This window comes from Haematobia irritans, chromosome 4 (assembly GCF_050003625.1).
Source record: "Haematobia irritans isolate KBUSLIRL chromosome 4, ASM5000362v1, whole genome shotgun sequence".
Classification (NCBI taxonomy): Eukaryota; Metazoa; Arthropoda; class Insecta; order Diptera; family Muscidae; genus Haematobia; species Haematobia irritans.
Window position 1 is genome coordinate 136,025,992 of NC_134400.1, and position 16,675 is coordinate 136,042,666.

Sequence of the window (16,675 nt, forward strand, 5' to 3'; positions counted from 1 at the left end):
TTGAAAAATCCACCCAAAACCTAAAAAAATTGAAATTTTTATATGAAAAACTTCTTTTGCCCATATCTCCTAAACTAAGCGTCCTAGAGCGAAAAGGACTTTAATTCGTGACCACCCCCAAAAAATTGAAAAATCCACCCAAAACCTAAAAAAATTGAAATTTTTATATGAAAACCTTCTTTTGCCCATATCTCCTAAACTAAGCGTCCTAGAGCGAAAAGGACTTTAATTCGTGACCACCCCCAAAAAATTTAAAAATCCACCCAAAACCTAAAAAAATTGAAATTTTTATATGAAAAACTTATTTTGCCCATATCTCCTTAAATATGCGTCCTAGAGCGAAAAGGACTTTAATTCGTGACCACCCCCAAAAAATTGAAAAATCCACCCAAAACCTAAAAAAATTGAAATTTTTATATGAAAAACTTCTTTTGCATATATCTCCTAAACTAAGCGTCCTAGAGCGAAAAGGACTTTAATTCGTGACCACCCCCAAAAAATTGAAAAATCCACCCAAAACCTAAAAAATTGAAATTTTTATATGAAAAACTTCTTTTGCCCATATCTCCTAAACTAAGCGTCCTAGAGCGAAAAGGACTTTAATTCACGACCACCCCCAAAACATTTAAAAATCCACCCAAAACCTAAAAAAATTTAAATTTTTATATGAAAAACTTCTTTTGCCCATATCTCCTTAAATATGCGTCCTAGAGCGAAAAGGACTTTAATTCGTGACCACCCCCAAAAAATTGAAAAATCCACCCAAAACCTAAAAAAATTTAAATTTTTATATGAAAAACTTCTTTTGCCCATATCTCCTTAAATATGCGTCCTAGAGCGAAAAGGACTTTAATTCGTGACCACCCTCAAAAAATTGAAAAATCCACCCAAAACCTAAAAAAAATTGAAATTTTTATATGAAAAACTTCTTTTGCCCATATCTCCTAAACTAAGCGTCCTAGAGCGAAAAGGACTTTAATTCATGACCACCCCAAAAAATTGAAAAATTCACCCAAAACATAAAAAAATTGAAATTTTTATATGAAAAATTTCTTTTGCCCATATCTCCTTAAATATGCGTCCTAGAGCGAAAAGGACTTTAATTTGTGACCACCCTCAAAAAATTTAAAAATCCACCCAAAACCTAAAAAAATGAAAATTTTTATATGAAAAACTTCTTTTGTCCATATCTCCTAAACTAAGCGTCCTAGAGCGAAAAGGACTTTAATTCGTGACCACCCTCAAAAAATTGAAAAATTCACCCAAAACCTAAAAAAAATTAAATTTTTATATGAAAAACTTCTTTTGCCCATATCTCCTTAAATATGCGTCCTAGAGCGAAAAGGACTTTAATTCGTGACCACCCCCAAAAAATTGAAAAATCCACCCAAAACCTAAAAAAATTGAAAGTTTTATATGAAAAAACTTCTTTTGCCCATATCTTGTTAAATATGCGTCCTAGAGCGAAAAGGACTTTAATTCGTGACCACCCCCAAAAAATTGAAAACTCCACCCAAAACCTAAAAAATTGAAATTTTTATATGAAAAACTTCTTTTGCCCATATCTCCTAAACTAAGCGTCCTACAGCGAAAATAACTTTAATTCGTGACCACCCCCAAAAAAACTCCACCCAAAACCTAAAAAATTGAAATTTTTATATGAAAAACTTCTTTTGCCCATATCTCCTAAACTAAGCGTCCTACAGCGAAAATAACTTTAATTCGTGACCACCCCCAAAAAATTGAAAAATCCACCCAAAACTTAAAAAAATTTAAATTTTTATATGAAAAACTTCTTTTGCCCATATCTCCTAAACTAAGCGTCCTAGAGCGAAAAGGACTTTAATTCGTGACCACCCCCAAAAAATTGAAAAATCCACCCAAAACCTAAAAAAATTTAAATTTTTATATGAAAAACTTCTTTTGCCCATATCTCCTTAAATATGCGTCCTAGAGCGAAAAGGACTTTAATTCGTGTCCACCCTCAAAAAATTGAAAAATCCACCCAAAACCTAAAAAAATGAAAAATTTTATATGAAAAACTTCTTTTGTCCATATCTCCTAAACTAAGCGTCCTAGAGCGAAAAGGACTTTAATTCGTGACCACCCTCAAAAAATTAAAAAATCCACCCAAAACCTAAAAAAATTTAACTTTTTATATGAAAAACTTCTTTTGTCCATATCTCCTTAAATATGCGTCCTAGAGCGAAAAGGACTTTAATTCGTGACCAACCTCAAAAAATTGAAAATTCCACCCAAAACCTAAAAAAATTGAAATTTTTATATGAAAACCTTCTTTTGCATATATCTCCTAAACTAAGCGTCCTAGAGCGAAAAGGACTTTAATTCATGACCACCCCCAAAAAATTGAAAAATCCACCCAAAACATAAAAAAATTGAAATTTTTATATGAAAAAATTCTTTTGCCCATATCTCCTAAACTAAGCGTCCTAGAGCGAAAAGGACTTTAATTCATGACCACCCCCAAAAAATTGAAAAATCCACCCAAAACCTAAAAAAATTGAAATTTTTATATGAAAAACTTCTTTTGCCCATATCTTCTAAACTAAGCGTCCTAGAGCGAAAAGGACTTTAATTCGTGACCAACCCCAAAAAATTGAAAAATCCACCCAAAACCTAAAAAAATTGAAATTTTTATATGAAAACCTTCTTTTGCCCATATCTCCTAAACTAAGCGTCCAAGAGCGAAAAGGACTTTAATTCGTGACCACCCCCAAAAAATTTAAAAATCCACCCAAAACCTAAAAAAATTGAAATGTTTATATGAAAAACTTCTTTTGCCCATATCTCCTTAAATATGCGTCCTAGAGCGAAAAGGACTTTAATTCGTGACCACCCCCAAAAAATTGAAAAATCCACCCAAAACCTAAAAAAATTGAAATTTTTATATGAAAAACTTCTTTTGCATATATCTCCTAAACTAAGCGTCCTAGAGCGAAAAGGACTTTAATTCGTGACCACCCCCAAAAAATTGAAAAATCCACCCAAAACCTAAAAAATTGAAATTTTTATATGAAAAACTTCTTTTGCCCATATCTCCTTAAATATGCGTCCTAGAGCGAAAAGGACTTTAATTCGTGACCACCCCCAAAAAATTGAAAAATCCACCCAAAACCTAAAAAAAATGAAATTTTTATATGAAAAACTTCTTTTGCCCATATCTCCTAAACTAAGCGTCCTAGAGCGAAAAGGACTTTAATTCATGACCACCCCAAAAAATTGAAAAATCCACCCAAAACCTAAAAAAATTGAAATTTTTATATGAAAAACTTCTTTTGCCCATATCTCCTAAACTAAGCGTCCTAGAGCGAAAAGGACTTTAATTCATGACCACCCCCAAAAAATTTAAAAATCAACCCAAAACCTAAAAAAATTGAAATTTTTATATGAAAAACTTCTTTTGTCCATATCTCCTAAACTAAGCGTCCTAGAGCGAAAAGGACTTTAATTCATGACCACCCCAAAAAATTGAAAAATTCACCCAAAACCTAAAAAAATTTAAATTTTTATATGAAAAACTTCTTTTGCCCATATCTCCTTAAATATGCGTCCTAGAGCGAAAAGGACTTTAATTCGTGACCACCCCCAAAAAATTGAAAAATCCACCCAAAACCTAAAAAAATTGAAAGTTTTATATGAAAAAACTTCTTTTGCCCATATCTTGTTAAATATGCGTCCTAGAGCGAAAAGGACTTTAATTCGTGACCACCCCCAAAAAATTGAAAACTCCACCCAAAACCTAAAAAATTGAAATTTTTATATGAAAAACTTCTTTTGCCCATATCTCCTAAACTAAGCGTCCTACAGCGAAAATAACTTTAATTCGTGACCACCCCCAAAAAAACTCCACCCAAAACCTAAAAAATTGAAATTTTTATATGAAAAACTTCTTTTGCCCATATCTCCTAAACTAAGCGTCCTACAGCGAAAATAACTTTAATTCGTGACCACCCCCAAAAAATTGAAAAATCCACCCAAAACTTAAAAAAATTTAAATTTTTATATGAAAAACTTCTTTTGCCCATATCTCCTAAACTAAGCGTCCTAGAGCGAAAAGGACTTTAATTCGTGACCACCCCAAAAAATTGAAAAATCCACCCAAAACCTAAAAAAATTTAAATTTTTATATGAAAAACTTCTTTTGCCCATATCTCCTTAAATATGCGTCCTAGAGCGAAAAGGACTTTAATTCGTGACCACCCTCAAAAAATTGAAAAATCCACCCAAAACCTAAAAAAATGAAAAATTTTATATGAAAAACTTCTTTTGTCCATATCTCCTAAACTAAGCGTCCTAGAGCGAAAAGGACTTTAATTCGTGACCACCCTCAAAAAATTAAAAAATCCACCCAAAACCTAAAAAAATTTAACTTTTTATATGAAAAACTTCTTTTGTCCATATCTCCTTAAATATGCGTCCTAGAGCGAAAAGGACTTTAATTCGTGACCAACCTCAAAAAATTGAAAATTCCACCCAAAACCTAAAAAAATTGAAATTTTTATATGAAAACCTTCTTTTGCATATATCTCCTAAACTAAGCGTCCTAGAGCGAAAAGGACTTTAATTCATGACCACCCCCAAAAAATTGAAAAATCCACCCAAAACATAAAAAAATTGAAATTTTTATATGAAAAAATTCTTTTGCCCATATCTCCTAAACTAAGCGTCCTAGAGCGAAAAGGACTTTAATTCATGACCACCCCCAAAAAATTGAAAAATCCACCCAAAACCTAAAAAAATTGAAATTTTTATATGAAAAACTTCTTTTGCCCATATCTTCTAAACTAAGCGTCCTAGAGCGAAAAGGACTTTAATTCGTGACCAACCCCAAAAAATTGAAAAATCCACCCAAAACCTAAAAAAATTGAAATTTTTATATGAAAACCTTCTTTTGCCCATATCTCCTAAACTAAGCGTCCAAGAGCGAAAAGGACTTTAATTCGTGACCACCCCCAAAAAATTTAAAAATCCACCCAAAACCTAAAAAAATTGAAATGTTTATATGAAAAACTTCTTTTGCCCATATCTCCTTAAATATGCGTCCTAGAGCGAAAAGGACTTTAATTCGTGACCACCCCCAAAAAATTGAAAAATCCACCCAAAACCTAAAAAAATTGAAATTTTTATATGAAAAACTTCTTTTGCATATATCTCCTAAACTAAGCGTCCTAGAGCGAAAAGGACTTTAATTCGTGACCACCCCCAAAAAATTGAAAAATCCACCCAAAACCTAAAAAATTGAAATTTTTATATGAAAAACTTCTTTTGCCCATATCTCCTTAAATATGCGTCCTAGAGCGAAAAGGACTTTAATTCGTGACCACCCCCAAAAAATTGAAAAATCCACCCAAAACCTAAAAAAATTGAAATTTTTATATGAAAAACTTCTTTTGCCCATATCTCCTAAACTAAGCGTCCTAGAGCGAAAAGGACTTTAATTCAAGACCACCCCAAAAAATTGAAAAATCAACCCAAAACCTAAAAAAATTGAAATTTTTATATGAAAAACTTCTTTTGTCCATATCTCCTAAACTAAGCGTCCTAGAGCGAAAAGGACTTTAATTCATGACCACCCCAAAAAATTGAAAAATTCACCCAAAACCTAAAAAAATTTAAATTTTTATATGAAAAACTTCTTTTGCCCATATCTCCTTAAATATGCGTCCTAGAGCGAAAAGGACTTTAATTCGTGACCACCCCCAAAAAATTGAAAAATCCACCCAAAACCTAAAAAAATTGAAAGTTTTATATGAAAAAACTTCTTTTGCCCATATCTTGTTAAATATGCGTCCTAGAGCGAAAAGGACTTTAATTCGTGACCACCCCCAAAAAATTGAAAACTCCACCCAAAACCTAAAAAATTGAAATTTTTATATGAAAAACTTCTTTTGCCCATATCTCCTAAACTAAGCGTCCTACAGCGAAAATAACTTTAATTCGTGACCACCCCCAAAAAAACTCCACCCAAAACCTAAAAAATTGAAATTTTTATATGAAAAACTTCTTTTGCCCATATCTCCTAAACTAAGCGTCCTACAGCGAAAATAACTTTAATTCGTGACCACCCCCAAAAAATTGAAAAATCCACCCAAAACTTAAAAACATTTAAATTTTTATATGAAAAACTTCTTTTGCCCATATCTCCTAAACTAAGCGTCCTAGAGCGAAAAGGACTTTAATTCGTGACCACCCCCAAAAAATTGAAAAATCCACCCAAAACCTAAAAAAATTTAAATTTTTATATGAAAAACTTCTTTTGCCCATATCTCCTTAAATATGCGTCCTAGAGCGAAAAGGACTTTAATTCGTGACCACCCTCAAAAAATTGAAAAATCCACCCAAAACCTAAAAAAATTAAAAATTTTATATGAAAAACTTATTTTGTCCATATCTCCTAAACTAAGCGTCCTAGAGCGAAAAGGACTTTAATTCGTGACCACCCTCAAAAAATTAAAAAATCCACCCAAAACCTAAAAAAATTTAACTTTTTATATGAAAAACTTCTTTTGTCCATATCTCCTTAAATATGCGTCCTAGAGCGAAAAGGACTTTAATTCGTGACCAACCTCAAAAAATTGAAAATTCCACCCAAAACCTAAAAAAATTGAAATTTTTATATGAAAACCTTCTTTTGCATATATCTCCTAAACTAAGCGTCCTAGAGCGAAAAGGACTTTAATTCATGACCACCCCCAAAAAATTGAAAAATCCACCCAAAACATAAAAAAATTGAAATTTTTATATGAAAAAATTCTTTTGCCCATATCTCCTAAACTAAGCGTCCTAGAGCGAAAAGGACTTTAATTCATGACCACCCCCAAAAAATTGAAAAATCCACCCAAAACCTAAAAAAATTGAAATTTTTATATGAAAAACTTCTTTTGCCCATATCTTCTAAACTAAGCGTCCTAGAGCGAAAAGGACTTTAATTCGTGACCAACCCCAAAAAATTGAAAAATCCACCCAAAACCTAAAAAAATTGAAATTTTTATATGAAAACCTTCTTTTGCCCATATCTCCTAAACTAAGCGTCCAAGAGCGAAAAGGACTTTAATTCGTGACCACCCCCAAAAAATTTAAAAATCCACCCAAAACCTAAAAAAATTGAAATGTTTATATGAAAAACTTCTTTTGCCCATATCTCCTTAAATATGCGTCCTAGAGCGAAAAGGACTTTAATTCGTGACCACCCCCAAAAAATTGAAAAATCCACCCAAAACCTAAAAAAATTGAAATTTTTATATGAAAAACTTCTTTTGTATATATCTCCTAAACTAAGCGTCCTAGAGCGAAAAGGACTTTAATTCGTGACCACCCCCAAAAAATTGAAAAATCCACCCAAAACCTAAAAAATTGAAATTTTTATATGAAAAACTTCTTTTGCCCATATCTCCTTAAATATGCGTCCTAGAGCGAAAAGGACTTTAATTCGTGACCACCCCCAAAAAATTGAAAAATCCACCCAAAACCTAAAAAAATTGAAATTTTTATATGAAAAACTTCTTTTGCCCATATCTCCTAAACTAAGCGTCCTAGAGCGAAAAGGACTTTAATTCATGACCACCCCAAAAAATTGAAAAATCCACCCAAAACCTAAAAAAATTGAAATTTTTATATGAAAAACTTCTTTTGCCCATATCTCCTAAACTAAGCGTCCTAGAGCGAAAAGGACTTTAATTCATGACCACCCCCAAAAAATTTAAAAATCAACCCAAAACCTAAAAAAATTGAAATTTTTATATGAAAAACTTCTTTTGTCCATATCTCCTAAACTAAGCGTCCTAGAGCGAAAAGGACTTTAATTCATGACCACCCCAAAAAATTGAAAAATTCACCCAAAACCTAAAAAAATTTAAATTTTTATATGAAAAACTTCTTTTGCCCATATCTCCTTAAATATGCGTCCTAGAGCGAAAAGGACTTTAATTCGTGACCACCCCCAAAAAATTGAAAAATCCACCCAAAACCTAAAAAAATTGAAATTTTTATATGAAAACCTTCTTTTGCCCATATCTCCTAAACTAAGCGTCCTAGAGCGAAAAGGACTTTAATTCATGACCACCCCCAAAAAATTTAAAAATCCACCCAAAACCTAAAAAAATTGAAATTTTTATATGAAAAACTTCTTTTGTCCATATCTCCTAAACTAAGCGTCCTAGAGCGAAAAGGACTTTAATTCGTGACCACCCCCAAAAAATTGAAAAATCCACCCAAAACCTAAAAAAATTGAAATTTTTATATGAAAAACTTCTTTTGCCCATATCTCCTAAACTAAGCGTCCTAGAGCGAAAAGGACTTTATTTCATGACCACCCCAAAAAATTGAAAAATCCACCCAAAACCTAAAAAAAATTTAAATTTTTATATGAAAAACTTCTTTTGTCCATATCTCCTAAACTAAGCGTCCTAGAGCGAAAAGGACTTTAATTCGTGACCACCCTCAAAAAATTTAAAAATCCACCCAAAACCTAAAAAAAATGAAAATTTTTATATGAAAAACTTCTTTTGTCCATATCTCCTAAACTAAGCGTCCTAGAGCGAAAAGGACTTTAATTCGTGACCACCCCCAAAAAATTGAAAAATCCACCCAAAACCTAAAAAAAATTAAATTTTTATATCAAAAACTTCTTTTGCCCATATCTCCTTAAATATGCGTCCTAGAGCGAAAAGGACTTTAATTCGTGACCACCCTCAAAAAATTGAAAAATCCACCCAAAACCTAAAAAAATTAAACTTTTTATATGAAAAACTTCTTTTGTCCATATCTCCTAAACTAAGCATCCTAGAGCGAAAAGGACTTTAATTCGTGACCACCCCCAAAAAATTGAAAAATCCACCCAAAACCTAAAAAAATTGAAAGTTTTATATGAAAAAACTTCTTTTGCCCATATCTCCTTAAATATGCGTCCTAGAGCGAAAAGGACTTTAATTCGTGACCACCCCCAAAAAATTGAAAAATCCACCCAAAACCTAAAAAATTGAAATTTTTATATGAAAAACTTCTTTTGCCCATATCTCCTAAACTAAGCGTCCTAGAGCGAAAAGGACTTTAATTCGTGACCACCCCCAAAAAATTGAAAAATCCACCCAAAACTTAAAAAAATTTAAATTTTTATATGAAAAACTTCTTTTGCCCATATCTCCTAAACTAAGCGTCCTAGAGCGAAAAGGACTTTAATTCGTGACCACCCCCAAAAATTGAAAAATCCACCCAAAACCTAAAAAAATTTAAATTTTTATATGAAAAACTTCTTTTGCCCATATCTCCTTAAATATGCGTCCTAGAGCGAAAAGGACTTTAATTCGTGACCACCCTCAAAAAATTGAAAAATCCACCCAAAACCTAAAAAAATGAAAATTTTTATATGAAAAACTTCTTTTGTCCATATCTCCTAAACTAAGCGTCCTAGAGCGAAAAGGACTTTAATTCGTGACCACCCTCAAAAAATTGAAAAATTCACCCAAAACCTAAAAATATTTAAATTTTTATATGAAAAACTTCTTTTGTCCATATCTCCTTAAATATGCGTCCTAGAGCGAAAAGGACTTTAATTCGTGACCACCCTCAAAAAATTGAAAAATCCACTCAAAACCTAAAAAAATTTAAATTTTTATATGAAAAACTTCTTTTGTCCATATCTCCTTAAATATGCGTCCTAGAGCGAAAAGGACTTTAAATCGTGACCACCCTCAAAAAATTGAAAATTCCACCCAAAACCTAAAAAAAATTGAAATTTTTATATGAAAATCTTCTTTTGCATATATCTCCTAAACTAAGCGTCCTAGAGCGAAAAGGACTTTAATTCGTGACCACCCTCAAAAAATTGAAAAATCCACCCAAAACCTAAAAAAATTGAAATTTTTATATGAAAAACTTCTTTTGCCCATATCTCCTTAAATATGCGTCCTAGAGCGAAAAGGACTTTAATTCGTGACCACCCCCAAAAAATTGAAAAATCCACCCAAAACCTAAAAAAATTGAAATTTTTTATGAAAAACTTCTTTTGCCCATATCTCCTAAACTAAGCGTCCTAGAGCGAAAAGGACTTTAATTCATGACCACCCCCAAAAAATTGAAAAATCCACCCAAAATCAAAAAAAATTGAAATTTGTATATGATAAACTTCTTTTGCCCATATATCCTAAACTAAGCGTCCTAGAGCGAAAAGGACTTTAATTCGTGACCACCCCCAAAAAATTTAAAAATCCACCCAAAACCTAAAAAAATTGAAATTTTTATATGAAAAACTTCTTTTGCCCATATCTCCTTAAATATGCGTCCTAGAGCGAAAAGGACTTTAATTCATGACCACCCCCAAAAAATTGAAAAATCCACCCAAAACCTAAAAAAATTGAAATTTTTATATGAAAAACTTCTTTTGCCCATATCTCCTAAACTAAGCGTCCTAGAGCGAAAAGGACTTTAATTCGTGACCACCCCCAAAAAATTGAAAAATCCACCCAAAACCTAAAAAAATTGAAATTTTTATATGAAAACCTTCTTTTGCCCATATCTCCTAAACTAAGCGTCCTAGAGCGAAAAGGACTTTAATTCGTGACCACCCCCAAAAAATTTAAAAATCCACCCAAAACCTAAAAAAATTGAAATTTTTATATGAAAAATTTATTTTGCCCATATCTCCTTAAATATGGGTCCTAGAGCGAAAAGGACTTTAATTCGTGACCACCCCCAAAAAATTGAAAAATCCACCCAAAACCTAAAAAAATTGAAATTTTTATATGAAAAATTTCTTTTGCATATATCTCCTAAACTAAGCGTCCTAGAGCGAAAAGGACTTTAATTCGTGACCACCCCCAAAAAATTGAAAAATCCACCCAAAACCTAAAAAATTGAAATTTTTATATGAAAAACTTCTTTTGCCCATATCTCCTTAAATATGCGTCCTAGAGCGAAAAGGACTTTAATTCGTGACCACCCCAAAAAATTGAAAAATCCACCCAAAACCTAAAAAAATTGAAATTTTTATATGAAAAACTTCTTTTGCCCATATCTTCTAAACTAAGCGTCCTAGAGCGAAAAGGACTTTAATTCATGACCACCCCAAAAAATTGAAAAATCCACCCAAAACCTAAAAAAATTGAAATTTTTATATGAAAAACTTCTTTTGCCCATATCTCCTAAACTAAGCGTCCTAGAGCGAAAAGGACTTTAATTCACGACCACCCCCAAAACATTTAAAAATCCACCCAAAACCTAAAAAAATTTAAATTTTTATATGAAAAACTTCTTTTGCCCATATCTCCTTAAATATGCGTCCTAGAGCGAAAAGGACTTAAATTCGTGACCACCCCCAAAAAATTGAAAAATCCACCCAAAACCTAAAAAAATTTAAATTTTTATATGAAAAACTTCTTTTGCCCATATCTTCTAAACTAAGCGTCCTAGAGCGAAAAGGACTTTAATTCATGACCACCCCAAAAAATTGAAAAATCCACCCAAAACCTAAAAAAATTGAAATTTTTATATGAAAAACTTCTTTTGCCCATATCTCCTAAACGAAGCGTCCTAGAGCGAAAAGGACTTTAATTCACGACCACCCCCAAAACATTTAAAAATCCACCCAAAACCTAAAAAAAATTAAATTTTTATATGAAAAACTTCTTTTGCCCATATCTCCTTAAATATGCGTCCTAGAGCGAAAAGGACTTTAATTCGTGACCACCCCCAAAAAATTTAAAAATCCACCCAAAACCTAAAAATATTGAAATTTTTATATGAAAAACTTCTTTTGCCCATATCTCCTAAACTAAGCGTCCTAGAGCGAAAAGGACTTTAATTCATGACCACCCCCAAAAAATTTAAAAATCAACCCAAAACCTAAAAAAATTTGAATTTTTATATGAAAAACTTCTTTTGCCCATATTTCCTAAACTAAGCGTCCTAGAGCGAAAAGGACTTTAATTCGTGACCACCCCCAAAAAATTTAAAAATCCACCCAAAACCTAAAAAAATTGAAATTTTTATATGAAAAACTTCTTTTGCCCATATCTCCTAAACTAAGCGTCCTAGAGCGAAAAGGACTTTAATTCGTGACCACCCCCAAAAAATTTAAAAATCCACCCAAAACCTAAAAAAATTGAAATTTTTATATGAAAAACTTCTTTTGCCCATATCTCCTAAACTAAGCGTCCTAGAGCGAAAAGGACTTTAATTCGTGACCACCCCCAAAAAATTGAAAAATCCACCCAAAACCTAAAAAAATTGAAATTTTTATATGAAAACCTTCTTTTGCCCATATCTCCTAAACTAAGCGTCCTAGAGCGAAAAGGACTTTAATTCATGACCACCCCGCAAAATTTGAAAAATCCACCCAAAACATAAAAAAAATTGAAATTTTTATATGATAAACTTCTTTTGCCCATATCTCCTAAACTAAGCGTCCTATAGCGAAAAGGACTTTAATTCATGACCACCCCAAAAAATTGAAAAATCCACCCAAAACCTAAAAAAAATTTAAATTTTTATATGAAAAACTTCTTTTGCCCATATCTCCTAAACTAAGCGTCCTAGAGCGAAAAGGACTTTAATTCGTGACCACCCCCAAAAAATTGGAAAACCACCCAAAACCTAAAAAAATTGAAATTTTTATATGAAAAACTTCTTTTGCCCATATCTCCTAAACTAAGCGTCCTAGAGCGAAAAGGACTTTAATTCGTGACCACCCCCAAAAAATTGAAAAATCCACCCAAAACCTAAAGAAATTGAAATTTTTATATGAAAAACTTCTTTTGCCCATATCTCCTAAACTAAGCGTCCTAGAGCGAAAAGGACTTTAATTCGTGACCACCCCCAAAAAATTGAAAAATCCACCCAAAACCTAAAAAAATTTAAATTTTTATATGAAAAACTTCTTTTGCCCATATCTCCTTAAATATGCGTCCTAGAGCGAAAAGGACTTTAATTCGTGACCACCCCAAAAAATTGAAAAATCCACCCAAAACCTAAAAAATTGAAATTTTTATATGAAAAACTTCTTTTGCCCATATCTCCTATACTAAGCGTCCTAGAGCGAAAAGGACTTTAATTCGCGACCACCCCAAAAAATTGAAAAATCCACCCAAAACCTAAAAAAATTGAAATTTTTATATGAAAAACTTCTTTTGCCCATATCTCCTAAACTAAGCGTCCTAGAGCCAAAAGGACTTTAATTCGTGACCACCCCCAAAAAATTGAAAAATCCACCCAAAACCTAAAAAATTTAAATTTTTATATGAAAAACTTCTTTTGCCCATATCTCCTTAAATATGCGTCCTAGAGCGAAAAGGACTTTAATTCGTGACCACCCTCAAAAAATTGAAAAATCCACCCAAAACCTAAAAAAATTGAATTTTTTATATGAAAAACTTCTTTTGCATATATCTCCTAAACTAAGCGTCCTAGAGCGAAAAGGACTTTAATTCGTGACCACCCCCAAAAAATTGAAAAATCCACCCAAAACCTAAAAAATTGAAATTTTTATATGAAAAACTTCTTTTGCCCATATCTCCTTAAATATGCGTCCTAGAGCGAAAAGGACTTTAATTCGTGACCACCCCCAAAAAATTGAAAAATCCACCCAAAACCTAAAAAAATTGAAATTTTTATATGAAAAACTTCTTTTGCATATATCTCCTTAAATATGCGTCCTAGATCGAAAAGGACTTTAATTCGTGACCACCCTCAAAAAATTGAAAAATCCACCCAAAACCTAAAAAAATTTAAATTTTTATATGAAAAATTTCTTTTGTCCATATCTCCTTAAATATGCGTCCTAGAGCGAAAAGGACTTTAATTCGTGACCACCCTCAAAAAATTGAAAAATCCACCCAAAACCTAAAAAAATTTAAATTTTTATATGAAAAACTTCTTTTGCCCATATCTCCTTAAATATGCGTCCTAGAGCGAAAAGGACTTTAATTCATGACCACCCCAAAAAATTGAAAAATCCACCCAAAACCTAAAAAAATTGAAATTTTTATATGAAAAACTTCTTTTGCCCATATCTCCTTAAATATGCGTCCTAGAGCGAAAAGGACTTTGATTCATGACCACCCCCAAAAAAATTAAAAATCAACCCAAAACCTAAAAAAATTGAAATTTTTATATGAAAAACTTCTTTTGTCCATATCTCCTAAACTAAGCTTCCTAGAGCGAAAAGGACTTTAATTCATGACCACCCCAAAAAATTGAAAAATCCACCCAAAACCTAAAAAAATTGAAATTTTTATATGAAAAACTTCTTTTGCCCATATCTCCTAAACTAAGCGTCCTAGAGCGAAAAGGACTTTATTTCATGACCACCCCAAAAAATTGAAAAATCCACCCAAAACCTAAAAAAAATTAAATTTTTATATGAAAAACTTCTTTTGCCCATATCTCCTAAACTAAGCGTCCTAGAGCGAAAAGGACTTTAATTCGTGACCACCCTCACAAAATTGAAAAATCCACCCAAAACCTAAAAAAATTGAAAGTTTTATATGAAAAAACTTCTTTTGCCCATATCTCCTTAAATATGCGTCCTAGAGCGAAAAGGACTTTAATTCGCGACCACCCCCAAAAAATTGAAAACTCCACCCAAAACCTAAAAAATTGAAATTTTTATATGAAAAACTTCTTTTGCCCATATCTCCTAAACTAAGCGTCCTAGAGCGAAAATAACTTTAATTCGTGACCAACCCCAAAAAATTGAAAAATCCACCCAAAACCTAAAAAAATTTAAATTTTTATATGAAAAACTTCTTTTGCCCATATCTCCTTAAATATGCGTCCTAGAGCGAAAAGGACTTTAATTCGTGACCACCCTCAAAAAATTGAAAAATCCACCCAAAACCTAAAAAAATGAAAATTTTTATATGAAAAACTTCTTTTGTCCATATCTCCTAAACTAAGCGTCCTAGAGCGAAAAGGACTTTAATTCGTGACCACCCTCAAAAAATTGAAAAATTCACCCAAAGCCTAAAAAAATTTAAATTTTTATATGAAAAACTTCTTTTGTCCATATCTCCTTAAATATGCGTCCTAGAGCGAAAAGGACTTTAATTCGTGACCACCCTCAAAAAATTGCAAAATCCACCCAAAACCTAAAAAAATTTAACTTTTTATATGAAAAACTTCTTTTGTCCATATCTCCTTAAATATGCGTCCTAGAGCGAAAAGGACTTTAATTCGTGACCAACCTCAAAAAATTGCAAATTCCACCCAAAACCTAAAAAAATTGAAATTTTTTATGAAAACCTTCTTTTGCATATATCTCCTAAACTAAGCATCCTAGAGCGAAAAGGACTTTAATTCATGACCACCCCCAAAAAATTTAAAAATCCACCCAAAACCTAAAAAAAATTAAATTTTTATATGAAAAACTTCTTTTGCCCATATCTCCTTAAATAAGCGTCCTAGAGCGAAAAGGACTTTAATTCATGACCACCCCAAAAAATTGAAAAATTCACCCAAAACCTAAAAAAATTGAAATTTTTATATGAAACCTTCTTTTGCATATATCTCCTAAACTAAGCGTCCTAGAGCGAAAAGGACTTTAATTCGTGACCACCCCCAAAAAATTGAAAAATCCACCCAAAACCTAAAAAATTGAAATTTTTATATGAAAAACTTCTTTTGCCCATATCTCCTTAAATATGCGTCCTAGAGCGAAAAGGACTTTAATTCGTGACCACCCCCAAAAAATTGAAAAATCCACCCAAAACCTAAAAAAATTGAAATTTTTATATGAAAAACTTCTTTTGCCCATATCTCCTAAACTAAGCGTCCTAGAGCGAAAAGGACTTTAATTCATGACCACCCCAAAAAATTGAAAAATCCACCCAAAACCTAAAAAAATTGAAATTTTTATATTAAAAACTTCTTTTGCCCATATCTCCTAAACTAAGCGTCCTAGAGCGAAAAGGACTTTAATTCATGACCACCCCCAAAAAATTTAAAAATCAACCCAAAACCTAAAAAAATTGAAATTTTTATATGAAAAACTTCTTTTGTCCATATCTCCTAAACTAAGCGTCCTAGAGCGAAAAGGACTTTAATTCATGACCACCGCAAAAAATTGAAAAATTCACCCAAAACCTAAAAAAATTTAAATTTTTATATGAAAAACTTCTTTTGCCCATATCTCCTTAAATATGCGTCCTAGAGCGAAAAGGACTTTAATTCGTGACCACCCCCAAAAAATTGAAAAATCCACCCAAAACCTAAAAAAATTGAAATTTTTATATGAAAACCTTCTTTTGCCCATATCTCCTAAACTAAGCGTCCTAGAGCGAAAAGGACTTTAATTCATGACCACCCCCAAAAAATTTAAAAATCCACCCAAAACCTAAAAAAATTGAAATTTTTATATGAAAAACTTCTTTTGTCCATATCTCCTAAACTAAGCGTCCTAGAGCGAAAAGGACTTTAATTCGTGACCACCCCCAAAAAATTGAAAAATCCACCCAAAACCTAAAAAAATTGAAATTTTTATATGAAAAACTTCTTTTGCCCATATCTCCTAAACTAAGCGTCCTAGAGCAAAAAGGACTTTATTTCATGACCACCCCAAAAAATTGAAAAATCCACCCAAAACCTAAAAAAAATTTAAATTTTTATATGAAAAACTTCTTTTGTCCATATCTCCTAAACTAAGCGTCCTAGAGCGAAAAGGACT